The sequence below is a fragment of the Cyprinus carpio genome, chromosome A1, assembly GCF_018340385.1.
Source record: "Cyprinus carpio isolate SPL01 chromosome A1, ASM1834038v1, whole genome shotgun sequence".
NCBI classification, from domain to species: Eukaryota; Metazoa; Chordata; class Actinopteri; order Cypriniformes; family Cyprinidae; genus Cyprinus; species Cyprinus carpio.
In genome coordinates, this window is record NC_056572.1 from 27,977,333 (window position 1) to 27,992,533 (window position 15,201).

Below are 15,201 nucleotides of genomic sequence, written 5' to 3' on the forward strand. Positions count from 1 at the left end.
ACACACACACACACACACACACACACACACACACACACACACACACACACACACACACACACACACACACACACACACACACACACACACACACACACACACACACACACACACACACACACACACACACACACACACACACACACACACACACACACACACACACACACACACACACACACACACACACACACACACACACACACACACACACACACACACACACACACACACACACACACACACACACACACACACACACACACACACACACGACATCTTTAATGATATACTCTGATCACAGTACCCATGCTCAGTAACTTGGTTGGGCAACCGCATCATTTCACAATGTCTTGCTGGATAACTCTTTGTATGTCACAAATTATCTTTGTATTCTTCTATATTAACGAAAAGATCACATAATGTTTGTTTGTCATGTTTTACAGCATTCTACACATTTTCAGTCCAAGCCTGATGCAGGGCATTTCTCCCGGGGGGTCCCTGCTGCAGTTTCACCAGTAAAGAAAATTACTTGTTACAATTCACTCGAAGGACCACATAAGCCATGCAGTGGTGCACGGAGGTATGGTGAGAGCATTTCTTTAGATACTGATTGATTTTTGTAGTTTAAAATCATAAATATGTTTATGTAGAATGATGAGGTAAATAATTTTTAGTGGACACATATACCCCCAACACGTATGTATTCTCTATTTTTAACAGGAACGCCAAGAGGACATAAAGTGGAAGTTTGTAAGGGACATTGGTCCAGCGTGGTACAGAGTCATCGTGGGTTATTCTGTGGGGAGGTGACAGGGCCTGCCGTTCTCCAGATGGACAGTAAAAATCAACAGAATGCCATCAAAGACTACCTTGAGGGAGAATCAGAGGATATATTGAAGCAAGGAATCTCTCTGTGTAGTCTATGTATGTATGTGTGTCCTGCATGTCAAGAACTGTTTTTCTGATCATTCAGCTGCTCATTCAGCTGCTCAGACTTTATAATATTTGGAGCATATCTTTTGTTAAACACAACCAGTCAAAAGTTTTTGAACAGTGAGTTTTTTTTATGTTTTTAAAGAAATCTCTTCCGCTCATCAAGCTAGCATTTATTTAATCTGAAGTACAGCAAAAACAGTCCAATTTTAAAATATTTGTATAATATTTTGCTTTTGTAATATATTTTGCTCATTTAAAATAACAATTTTCTATATTTCTATTAAAATGAAATGTATTCCTGTGATTTCAAAGGTGACTTACTCCAGTCACATGATCCTTCAGAAATCATTCTAATATGCTGATTTGATGCTCAAAAAACATTTTATTATTATTATGTTAATACACTGAAGACTAGTAATGATGAAGAAACTTCAGTTTTGATCACAGGAATAAACTGCATTTTAAAATACATTCAAATAGAAAGCAGTTCTTTTAAATTGTAAAAATATTTCACATTACTGTTTTTGCTGTGTTTTGGATCAAATAAATGCTGGCTTGGTGAGCAGAAGAGACTTTAAAAAATAATAAAAATCTTACTGTTCAAAAACTGGTGGTGTATATTATTATTATTATAATTATTTTTTTTTGTAAAATTGTACATGTAATTATTTTTGTAAAATAATAAATATAAAAATACCCAATGAAACAATGGATGCCTTTTTCATTCATCTTTAAGTATGTGGAGGACCTGGACATGTTTCATATCAAGTTGTGATGAACAAGGCCTGAAGGTCAATGTCATGTTACTTGTATAATCTATCAATGCAATCTTTATTCAGCCTAAGTATGTGTAGCCTAGTGCATATGGAGAACTGTTGATTCTATCATTCAAATGTTAACACTTTATGATAAGTGGAATAAATCTTCAGAAAATTAAATGACAATTATACAATACCAACTTTTACAATAATTTTGCATACTTTTACAATACCAAAATCTAATTGTCCCCTTTAAATTTGATGTATTTCAATTTTGCCTTGGGTAGGTCAAAATCGTTTTTTAATAAATGTGAATTTATCTCATTACATAAATGAAAGGTAAGGTTTAAAAGTTTTAATTGACAATTAGCATACTTTAATCAACATAAGCGTTTTAGGAGCTGTTATGATGACGAAATCAGCTCCATATATTAGACATATTAAAAATATATTAGATTTAAGTTGTGCCATTTTAGCCTAGACATCCTTTACAAAAAAATAAGAAAACGTGTATTATTAAAACGAAGGACAATATTATTTTATTTAGATCCCATTAACTTCCATAAATTGCTTCAACATACTTCCGGGTTTCCAGGTACGGGGGATGGGGAAATCACATGAGGAGACGTATTTGATATGGGCGTGGCTTTCGTTTACGTCACACTTGGATGTGGGCGGGGTTGTGTCGGGGATGGGCGTGACTTCTGACGTCACACTTGGATGTGGGCGGGGTTGGATGTCCACCGCAGGCTGCAGCGAGCCCTACTTGCCAAAAGTTGCAATTTTGGCCACTTTTTTTTTTTCTGTATATAGCCTATACCTATACATCCACAATAATTTCTGAAACCAGAAAACCCTATTATTTGTATGGCCATCACATAAAAAGGTCTACTCTAAATCCTAAGTCTGGGGCCGTGGAAAATAATTAAAGGTTCTCTCTTGCACTGTACCTTCAATTCCATTTCCCCAATATCTCCGTCTCTCCCTTTTTTCTTACACTTCACTTCTTCACCAGCGACCTGTTATGAACAGAACTGTCCACCTTGTTGAAAACAACCACCTCATTTCAATATGTTAGCACAGAATGTTATTTATCTTAAAATAACCTGGATTTAACAAACTTATATTTCATACAAATATACACTACCAGTAAAAAGTTTTTGAACAGTAACATTTTTAATGTTGTTGTTTTTTTTAAAGAAGTCTCTTCTGCTTACCAATCTTGCATTTATTTGATCCAAAGTACAGCAAAACAGTAAAAATCTGAAATATTTGTACTATGTAAATTACTGCTTTCTATTTGAATATATTTTAAAATGTAATTTATTCACGTGATCAAAAAAATACATTTTCAGCATCATTACTCATTACATCACTTAGTCTTCAGTGTCACATGATCCTTCAGAAACCATTCTAATATGCTGATTTGCTGTTCAATAAATATTTGAATTATTATTATTATTATCAATATTTAAAAACAGTTGAGTGCATCAGGATCCTTTGATGAATAGATAGATCCAAAGATCAGCATTTATCTGAAATAAAAAGCTTTTGTACCATTATATATACTATACCAAAAGCTTGGAGTCAGTATATTTTTTTTATAGAAATTATTACTTTTATTAAGCAATGATGCTTTAAATTGTTCAAAAGTGATGATAAAGACATTTATAATGTTACAAGACTTGTATTTCAGATAAATGCTGTTCTTCTGAACTTTCTATTCATTAAAGAAACATGAAAACCTGTTTTCAACATAATAATAAATATTTTTGAGCAGCAAATCAGCATATTAGAATGATTTCTGAAGGATCATGTGACTGGAGTGATGCTGAAAATTCAAATTTGAAATCAGAGGAATAAATTACATTTTAAAGGGGACCTATTATGTAAAATTCTCTTTTGCATGATGTTTGGACATAAATGTGTGTTGGCAGTGTGTGTACACAACCACCCTATAATGATAAAAAATCCACCCACTTCTTTTTTTTTAAATCACCATTTAATAAGCAGTCTCTCCCAACTACCTGTTTTCAGCATTGGTGCTAATATGACGTCACATTAGCCACAAGCCCCGCCCACAAAAGTTGACAGACACTGCCGTTATAACTTAAAACCTCCCCGAGCAAGTTAAACAGCGAGTGTTGTACACAGTCCGCCAGTGCTGAACTAACGAGAATGTCTCCCAAGAGTTTTAGATGTACTGTAGCTGGATTTATGAATCCACATAGCTTTCTCCATTTACTCCCAAAATCTGAGCCACTGAAGACGAGGTGGATTAATTTTGTTTTCGAAGAAAATGCTTCCTCAACTCTACCGAAATTTGTTTATGTCAACCCGGAATCATTTTACACCACAGTACCAACTGTTCGTCAAACAGCCACACCTAAAGAACAAGCAAGTATCACGCGTTTGTTTTCCAAACTGCCTTTCTGAAAGAGCTTCTTGGCACTCTGTAAGGTTAATGTTGCTAAAGCTACCATTGTCTGTCTGTTTTCACTGATGCAGCATTCACGTGCTACCAGAATGATAGTGAATAGGAAAGTGGGAGTTAAAATTGCATATGAAAGCAAAGTGAAGTCGACCGCTGGAATTAGTCGAGCTCATAATCACAAGTGAGGCTTATAAAGTTTTGTATGGCACCATGAGTTTTTTTTATCATGCCATGCTCCCGTCTGTGTAATTCATAAAGTACATTTTTTATGAACAGTACAATCAGATGACTGACTTTTAAACTGAGTGTATTTTCTGTAAAGATAACAGGCTTGTACTTATAGTGGAGTGTTTATTTGCAAAAGGCTAGCATTGTATTGCCTGAGCTTGAGCTCTTAAAGCTCCGCCCTCTTCTCCACAAGCACCAGCTCATTTGCATTTAAAGAGAGAGACAAAAACGGCAAGTTTAGCCTCATACCCTAAAAGTGGCAATTTTAACAAGCTATAAAAAATGAAAATAAATAATTTCGTTTTCTTTGGAAAAATAAAAAATTAACACTTGCTTCTCTAATCTTTTTGTATTCTATCTTTTTGTTTTCATTTTATTTATTATACAATTTATAAAAGCAAAAAAGGCCTCTAACACTAGCTTGTTCTATTCTTTTCCTATTCTTCCGTTTTCTTTTTATTTATTATATAATTTAAAAACACATTGCTATGTGCACTGCATTTAGCTAACGGAGACTTATTATAGCACTTGCATATCATTGCTCTTTTGTTGATTTTGATTGTTTCCATTGTCCTCATTTGTAAGTCACTGTGGATAAAAGTGTCTGCTAAATGTCTAAATTTAACTTTTAAATGTAACACATCACAAATATTAAATACTTGGATCCCGATGATGATGTTGTTATCATCAATTACTAACCAACATCAACAAAAACATTTTTTTTTTTTTTTTTGCTTTCTTTGCCATAAAAATGTGTCTTACAAACACACAGTTACATCAGCCAAAATAAGCTAATGTTAAGAGCCCAGTTAAGAGTCAAGAGCCCAGTTAAAACAAACACTGATCGTCATCATGGTAACATCAAACGAAACAACAAAACAACATCTAAACCTCTGTAAATTCTCAATAAGAGCTTCTCTAGATGTTTGACAGAAATAAAGTCAGTCTGGTTAGTAATGAGTGAAGCTGCTGCTGTTTGTGAGTTGTTTAATCAGATCTGGAGAGATTTAATGTCTTCTTTTATTTCAGCTGATTTTCATCTAAGGCTGTGGCTGAAGTCAGTTGTAGTTCTTGTGTTTCTATTTTCTTCAGTGATTCTGCTTGTTAACAGCAGGTGTTTAGCAGTATCTGTATTCTTTCTTTTGTTTTTCATTCACTCTCTTAAGTGGACGTATTATTAAAACTAATGTAGGGAATAGTGAAGGAGGGTATAGGTTGTGATTTGGAATAGCCTCTCACAATATAATGCAGTAGTGCTGTTAATTCACAATATAATGCAGTAGCCTACGTTCTCGAAAATTACAAATATTACCCAGAATGCATTGTTTTATGGCATATTACTGTTTTAATGGAAAACAGTATTTTACCATCAAAATTTGGCTGTTTTTTTAAAGCATGGATTTTGTTGATCCATTAATGTGCCTGGATTAATGTCCCTGTTAATGCCTATGATTTCTATCAGCTATTACAACAGTTATAGCTGATGTATAACTATTGGTTATAAATTATCCATGTTTGAGAGAGTTGTTCTCTTTGGTAGTTTTTGCAGCAGTGTATTTATAATGAATGTTTAACATGGAAGTTTAGTTTTATTTTGAAAAATTATAAAAAAAATTTATAACTTCAATAAACACAAAAAATAAACATAAAAAAAATTTATATAAAAAATTTTGAAAAAATAAATCATGAAGTTAGGTCTGCACTTTATACTACAAATAACACACATAAAATCTTAAAAAACTTTTAATTTGACAATTTTGAGAAGTCCTGGTGTATTAAAACTGTGTTAGAGAAATTAATAAGTATGTTTATGACAAGCAAAATTTAAAAAGGTAAAAAACGGTACACTGTAAAACCTGACAAGTAACAGAACTCAAACCGTTTGAGTAAACAGATTGCCTTTACTTAAACCATGTAAGTTTTAAAACTTTGCAATCATGTTATCAAGTGATTAATTAAGTGCTGATTGAGCATTAGTGATGAACAGCTGCTGTTAACAAACAGCATCACCAGCTCCACTTATTAATAACCAGACTGACTTTCTGTCAGACGTCTACAGAAGATCTTATTGAGAATTAACTAAGGTTTAGATGTTGATTTATTGTTTCATTTGAAGTAACCATGTTAGAGATCAGTGTTTGCTTTAGAAGTTGGGCTCTTGACCCCTTGATTTCTGTCTTAGATTATTTTTTTTTTTGGACGTTGTAACCATGTGTTTTTGAAAACATGTTTTGTTATAACTCAAAAGACCCAGAGGAGAAAATATGATCAGATATTGGTCGTTATACAGCATATTGGTGATGATAATCATCAATTATGGAGCTGTTCAGAGTCCAAAAATCTTACTAAAATAGGTGTTCTATAGTTAGTTCAGTTGATTACAATGAAAGCCATTCATGAAGTCAGTGGTTCTTTCATAATCAGTTAATATAAAGGACTTTCAAACAGTTTGGTCTTCTATGGTGTCAGTTAGTCACACACAGACATCAATAATCAGAATATGAACCTCAACAATGGTTACGGAAAAAAAAAAAAAAACATGCTGCAATGCATGCTGGGCACTATTGTAGTACAAAACTCATCCATGGCTCCCAGCATGCTCTGCTGCATTGTTTTTTTTTTTTTTTGTTTGTTTGTTTTTTTTATGGTCACCATTGTTGAGGTTCAAAAAAAAGCATTATGCGATGATTTATTGATGTCTGTGTGTGACTAAGTGACACCACAGAAAACAAAACTGTTTGGAAAGTTCTTTATATTAACTGATTATCACAGAATCACTGGCTCTTAGAACACTTTTACTGTAATCATCCAACTAAGGGTTACACAACACCTATTTCATCGGAGATTAGACTCCAAACAGTTCAATAATCAATGATTATCATCACCAATATACATTATAACAACCAACATCTAGATACAGGTTAGATAACAAAAAAATGATAACCTGAATGCACTGTAAGCTGCTTTGGATAAAAGCAGCTTCTAAGAGTGTGTGTGTGTGTATAACACTTGATGATATTTTCTCTGGGCTTTTGAGTTACAACAAATGGTTACAACAGCCAAAGAAAAAAACTAAGGACAGAAATCAAGGGTCAAGAGCCCAACTAAAGCAAACATTGAGGTAAAAATATCCAAAAACATTGACCTACACGCATCAAAAAGAATGAGAAGAAAATAAGGGCGATGATGTCATTAAAAAAATGTCAAGTTATAGTGCTGCAGAGATATCCAACCTTAATTAGCATTAGCATTACTAGCCACGGCCCGACAGGTGTCGTAATACCAGTTTCGGCCATTGGAGGTCGGTATGCGGGCAACATAACCACCAGCCAACCTGCAATACACGAATAACTCGCACGGCTTGTGGGCGTACTTGAACCTGATGGTCAAGCACCGCGCCTCGGAATCACGTGAAATCAAATCCCTGATAAGAAAAGGAAGACCGAAACAGAGTAAACATCGGCATCTGCTTCCATCGCTGGATGACAACTGATGGACTTGAAAGAAATGAGCTTCGACTCTGAACCGTTGCAACATTTCTTTTGGATTGGTAAGTAAGATGCTGTTATTATTTCGCTAGAAGTTTGTTTTATATGTTTCGCGTATTTTTTTTCCGGGAGTTCATAACCCGAGGGGGGCATAACGAAATGTATGAAGTGTCTGTTCGATAACACAAAGTGCTAATGTTATCCGCGGACATGGCTAACCGTAGCTGTCGTTTGATAGTTAGCTAGCTATAACTTACCCACAGATCCGATCCGGTTTTTTTCACCTGTTTTCTACCAAGCCCGTTTCTACCTAAGCTGAGGCTAAAATGTTAACATTACCTAGACTTGAAGCTTGAAATGTCTTACGATGATAATGAAAGCGAGAGAGAGAGAGAGAGAGAGCGCCCCGGCCGCGCGCGCACTAACGTCACTATATTTCAGAGCGGTAATTAAAGGGTTAGACTGTGATAAAGATTAAGAGAAAAAACAATGCCTCAATGTTATTTGAATTTTTGAAATTCCGTGACTAACCGGGCAAACCAGAACAAAGCCACGTAAATGAAAGGTTATAGACTCGAATGGCATACAGAGGCATTTGTCGCGATCTAACCTTTTTATTTCCCTAATAAACACTTTTATACCACACGTGTCATACTCAGAGCTGAGGCTTAGTCTATGCCAACGTGAGAAATTTGTAAATAAAATATTGCTGTATTCAAAACAGCGATTTAATAGCGTGTGACCACACTGACAATACGTTTCCGCAAGCGTCAGTGAGTCACTAAACGGGGTTGGGAATGCCAATCCGTTTTCACAAGTTTTGTCTATGCCATGCGACCTTAACTAGGGCCACAGCGTCTCGAGAGGGGGGGCCCACATGGGGACAAAATTTGTTTGGAAGATGGGCTTTTTAAAGGGATAAAGTATAGCATCCATAGGCCCCAAACCCATAAAAATAACAAATTTGTTTTCATGATTGCTTTTTTTTTGTTTTTTTTAACAAATGCGGAAATATTAACGAACTTACATGAAGATTAAACCGGATTTTTTTAAAACAGGACAGTGTGGCTTAGGCACTCCATAAGTTCATGGGTAAAACAAAAAGGAGATGGACAACGCATTCTTTTTAGGTTTGGTTGCTGTATTTTATTTTTATCTGTGACCCTCTCCGTTGGCAAACCCCCAACATGAAAGTAAACACTTTTGCGGACATCGGGGCGAATAAAAAAAAAAAAAAAAAAAACAATTTTGTTAGTGTCTTTCAGCAGTGTTCAATCGTTGTGCCGGAGCCTGCTTTGCACCCCACGTCGGGGGTATAGTTCTAGAACACCAATTTCAGAAACCTATACATTCGACAGGAATTCTACGTCATTGAAATACAGAGAACAATAAAGATGGTAAACCTAAACATTTAAAAGAGGTCTTAGGGGTGCACATAGCGTACGAGGTGTTTATAAAGGGAAAAACGCGTAGAGATACGTACCACTTAATACTCATGATGTTAAGATAGACCAATGAGGTTTTTTGCTCAATATGAATAGAAGGAATCGCTCTTTTCCTCTATTGCGGAAATCCTGCGTGTAAAAATTACAAGAATAAGTTACAGTAAATAAAATATAAAAATTTTAATATGACATTGAGAATATGGAAAAAGTTTGGATGATTTATGCCGGCGAATGAAGGACGCGAATTAGGAGGACATTTTTGAAGGCCAAAAATAAACTCAACTAAATCTAGCCAAACCCGTGCTCGCCTTTTCGTCCCCTCGGTCGCCACGGCAGCCAAACCGTCTCTGGTCCAAAGACTCGAATTTGCCCACAACTTGTATGGGGGACGGCATTTTTCAAAAAAAACCCCAACTAGGCCTTAAGACGGAAGCAACACAAAAATTAAAAATCCGGACTTGTTTTCTAAGGAAAAACAGAATCCAAGCTGGATCAAGTTAATGTGGAAAGGAACAGTGTTTTGGCTAGCACGCAGCAGCCGATGGAACAAAGCCGGTTCACATTCGGCATAATTTTATTTTACTAAACATAGTCCGCTCAGTGCACAACATTGCAATATGCGTTTTCAAAATACAAACAAAGAAAATTCCCACCATCTAAAACATTTTAAGAGGCCGCGTTGTTTTCAGGGGGGCGGTTCTTTCCTATTGCCCGGGATAAGGAAAAACAGGGGTCTACAAGTTAAAAATGATCTCAAAACGTATGTGCTCGCGCTATTAATCAAACTGATCTGAATCAACACCTTTTTTTTGTCATTTTAGGAAACTGCTACTAGCATTTTTAATCAGACTAAAACCTCTTTAATTCAAGTGAGAAAAAAGCGGTTTGTTGGGGGGTGTGTGGGCATTTGGCACCCATCCTCCTCATAACCGGGTCTGACTGCGTGCCTGCCAACAAGACGCATTTTGCAGGCATTATGGTTAAAAGATTAAATCGATTTAATGGATTCAGGTAATAGTTCGTTAAAACGAGGGACGAAGGAATAATGGTACCAAATTTAAAATTCGTCGAAAAATGGGTGAGTCTTATTTTCCCCTAGTTGTTAAAAAAAATGTATCTAAAAAAACTAAGGCAAATTTATACTGTCAGCAGAAAAAATGAAAAAAACCACTCACAGGGGGCCCATCTTCTTCTGCACGTGATCTACAACGTAGGATCCAGTCTTTTCTTCTCCACTCATTTCTGATGTGTTGTATTTTCTTGGGAGGTTCCAGGCTCATCAGCGGGGGGGCTACCTCTGGGACATCGCAAAGCATGGTAGGAGGATGTTTGAGCAGTGACCACACAGCAGAGGAGTTTTCTTCTTCTGAGTGTTTTGTTCTCTGATTTTCACAAAAAAAAACTCCTGAATTCTTTTTAAAACAAGGGGGGACCGGTGCTGATCTTTTTCACTTCAGCAGGGGGACCAGAGGGAAAACAGCAGGAAAAACAAAAAAACAAAAACAAGCAGTGATGGATCCTTTTTTTCAGTGGAGACTTCAGGGTCCATCTTTGATCTTCTCTTTTAAATGTTTACCGTGTTGGTTTCTCTGCTGTTTGCTCTTTCGAAGCTGCTGTTCTCTGTTGCTGTTGGTCAGTTAGGATTTTTCCTGTAAAGAGTTTCTTTTCTGATGGACACTACAGTGAGACGGGTGGGGGGGGGGGGGGGGGGGCCCCAGCCAGGAACCGGGCAGTGGGGGAGGAGGAAAAAAAATACAGCGATCTCAGACGGTACATTTTTCTTTTTACTTCTTGTACGGGGGGGCTTTTTATCTTACTGCACCTTAAAAGCAAAAAAATTTTGTTAATGAAGCAAAAAAAATTCCCTCAGCTCCCTCCATAATTGGAAAATGAAGTGACATGACAAGTGAAACCCATAGGGAAAAAGCGCAGCAAAAGAAAAATCCTGACTTTGCTCAAGATTTGGTAATGAAAGGCTTGTTAGGAGACCTTTTTCTCTGATGGATCACAGAAATTCCTGCTTATAAGATCTCTAATGCAATGCCCCCAGAATTAAGACACTGGAGGCGAGTCAGTGACGTCTATGCCGCTCTCAAATCAGGGTCCTCCTCATAGATCATCACATGTAAGCCTTCATCAGCTGTTGTGAAAAGCCACTTCAGCAACGTTTCACAAATTGCACTTTCTTGGTTTAGGACTGGCCCCCAGGAGTTTCCTTTGGGATCCCCTCTCTCTTTGCATTACTATCTGCGTCCTCATGGTTGATCTGAATTCAGCAGGCAAGGTGGATGTAACGATTCTTTTTAAGTCAGTGAGCTTTGCGAGGGAGTTTCTGCATCTCAGATCTTCTTCCAGGAGGCTTTCTGGGAAGCACAGTGGATGAAGATCCAGCAAAGGGGGGGGGGGGGGGGGTGGGGGACGGGGATGTGGCACATGATGTGGAGGCTTCTCGCTCTTCTGATGTGGTGAGATGATTCTGCTGGCTTGGATGCTGCTCACTGATTCTCTTCCTGAAATAGCTCCTTCTGGAGGCCTCAGTGAACTCCTGAATTTCTGTCAGATCGGTGGATGTATTGGAGGGGATCTGATGGGGCTTGCTGCTGGTCTGGAGGTGATCCAGCATGAGAGCAGAGGGAAGCAGCGCCTCCTTTCAAGGAGCTTTGACATCACCACAGCCACTGCTGAAGTCCTGAATCACATCATTAAACTTTTCTGAGCGTCTGAAAACATCAGTGTGATTCTTGCTTTCATCCAGACCATCAAAGATGAACACAACTTACACCTCTCATAAATCGTGTGTAGTCCAGATCTAGACGTTCAGGATGAAAGTTCCAGCAGAAGTCGTTGAAGACTGCACTAATGTTCTCGGATCAGTTTCAGCCTCTCTCAAATGGAAGCACAAACAAGGAAATCTACATCCTGATTGGCTTTCCCATCGGCCCAGTCCAGAAATGAAACTTCGGCACAGAGACGGGTTTTTCCGATTCCAGACGAATGCCTTTTAGCTAAGAACAGTCTTGATTTGCTCTTTTCTTCCTCACATCCTGCTTACAGCTGAGGCCTTTAAAGATGTCACAGCAGTAGACTGGAGTGTCTTGTGGAGTGTTGTGGGTTCTGGCTGTTTTCTCTCCATCTGTAAAACCATCATGTTCTTCATCCACTCTTCTCTCTCTCCTCTATGATGTAGAGCCGTGTGTAGATCCTGTTCAGGAGGGCTTGCATTCTCTTGGAGTTTGCTTCCCCAAATAGTCTCTCAGACTTGTTCTACATGTGGTTTTGTGCTGGTCTTGACTCTCTGCAAGTCTCCAGTCTCCTGTGCATGTTTCTGCAGGACTGCTTTTTTAGTTTGTTTCTCAGCCCAATGTGATTCTGATAGTGGGATGCAGAGGATGGCACAGACCTGATCATCCCCTATGTTTATCCCCAACTAAAAAAATGAAAGAGAAATAAAGATAATGACTGTTGGGGGACCATCAGAACCATATTGAACACAGGAAAATGGTTTTAACTCTTCATCCCTGCACTCCAGAAAGCGCATGTAAGGTATATATTGTAGAAAACACGTAATGTTATTTCATACTTTAAAAAAAAATACTTCAAACTAAGATGCACTACAGTAAATACAAGTACATGTTTATATTTAACAGAGATTTCAAAAGGTCACTGCACCTAATTAAAAATTTCCTGGGGTTTTCCCTTCATGGATCTTTTAAACCTTCACAGACACACCACTAAGCCTGGAGACCTGAACTCTGTCTCTTCCTGATGATAACAAATGCAAACATAATGGGATTTTACTATTACATACTGCATATCTTAAATGCACTGGCTATTTACATTTACAATTTTTAAATTTTAAAACAGATGCTTTTATTCTAAGGTGGTTTACAAATAAATAATTAAACAAAGGGGATCTAGTGATAGGGTCGGGAAAAAGAGATTTCTGCCTATCCCTTTTGGGAAATGTCCCTTGTCTTGTCATTGTGAAGATTTGGGAAAATGATTCTGTCTCTCTGTGCTAGTATCAGAAAACAAGACTCATCACTCAATGATGAAAGGCTTCTGGAATGCATTGTACATCAATCTGGAAAAAATAATCTGACAATGAAAAAATTTGGGGCCGGCCTTTACCTGAGGTCAAAGGACACTGTTGCATCACTGGATACAGAGGGGAAATTGCTTATGTACATCCCACCATAGACACACAGCTTGATCCGGGGAGGTGGAAAACCCAATTTTAGAGGAGTTTTTCCCTCTTTTTTTTTTCATGGGAATTCATTTTAGAGTCAGTGCCTCTTTTAAAAAAAGAAAATTGTTTGGCAGGCTTTACATACAAAGACAAATTTTAAAAAAATAGTAAAAAACAAGAAGTTAAACTCATTTTCAAAAATATGGGAAATATAAAAATCTATAGACAAAAATAAATATTGTACAGAGAACTGAAAATGTATGCAGTAAGAACTGCATTTTTGGTTGAAACATCTATACAGCTATGAAAAATTTTTTTTCTGTATTTAAAAAAATGTTTTCAAATCTGGTCATGGGAACCCACTGGTCTGAAAATTTTTGGGGGTTTTCTGACACATTATACCGTTTTTCCACGGGGGTGGTTAGCCAGAGCCCTTTAAACTGGGTTGTGCTTTGCACTAAAAAGTCCGGGGCCCCGGGCCTGATCCCCTGAACCAGCCCTAAAACCCCTTGCTGGTTTTGGGAAAAAAAGGGGAACCTATGAGGGAATAGGCGGAGCTACAACTACAGACCACAGTTTGGAAAGCTTTTTTAAAAGGGTCGGGAGTAAAGCCCAGCAGTTGTCAGCAGAAATCCAACACCCCCTTCCAAGAGAAAAAACCCCAATTTGGCCCATGTTGGGATGTAGAGGGTTCTACCCCCCTGGAAGGGGGAAACGCAAGCCAGTTCGGGAACGAGGTTCCCTTGGCTGAGCACTGCTGCAGCTGAGTTCATGGAGCCTCCCCCTAATGAGCTAATAATCTGAATCAGGTGCAATGATATAGTCAAGACCAGACCTTAAGACCAAGACCAAGACCAATCAAGACCAGAGGTGTGGTCAAGACCAAAACCAAGACTAAGGCCAAGACCATTCAAGAGTGATGTTAATGTGATAATTAAGTGTTTAATCAAGTGATGATTGAGACATCTGCTGTTAACAAGCAGAATCACTGAAGTAAAGCGAAAGAACTACAACTTATTTCCAGCACAGCCTTAGATGAAACTGAAATAAAACATCAATTGTTATAGCAAAAGTTCCAAGAAGAAAAACTGATCTGATGATTCAGTCATCACGTCGTGGCCTGCTTCCCTGCTTTTCGTTAATTGTTACCATTGTTGTGGTTCATACGCTTAATCTTGACATCTGTGTGAGTCTGCATAACAACTTCAAAATTTTAAAAATAAAGCAGGACACAATTTAATGCGGTTATATTCTAGGACTACTACAAAGTGAAATTCTTAATCTGAATAATGATCTTAGAGATCAGCCTCTGAATGAGATCATTGAATCAGGACACATGATTGAATCCCCTCAATAAGAAAACCATCACCATTCAATTATTTTTGTTTTTGCACAACTTTTGCTATAACAAATGTGCTTCATAAACACACAATTACATCAGCCAGCTTGCAGGCTTGTTTGCAGGGCAGATACTCTTCCCACTTTATAATTTCACACTCATCAATACATTTCCCCCTCTCCATGGTACAGAGACTGCTCTTTTAAGAGTAGTGAACAACCTCCTTCTTGTCTCTTGATTCTGGTGACCTTGGCCTTCAAATCCTTTTGGACCTGAGTTCTGCTTTTAATACTGTTTGCCATTCTGTACTTCTATTTCGTTTATCTCAATATAACATAAACTCATATCTTCATTCAAATCTTTAGAGAGGCAACAATTCAT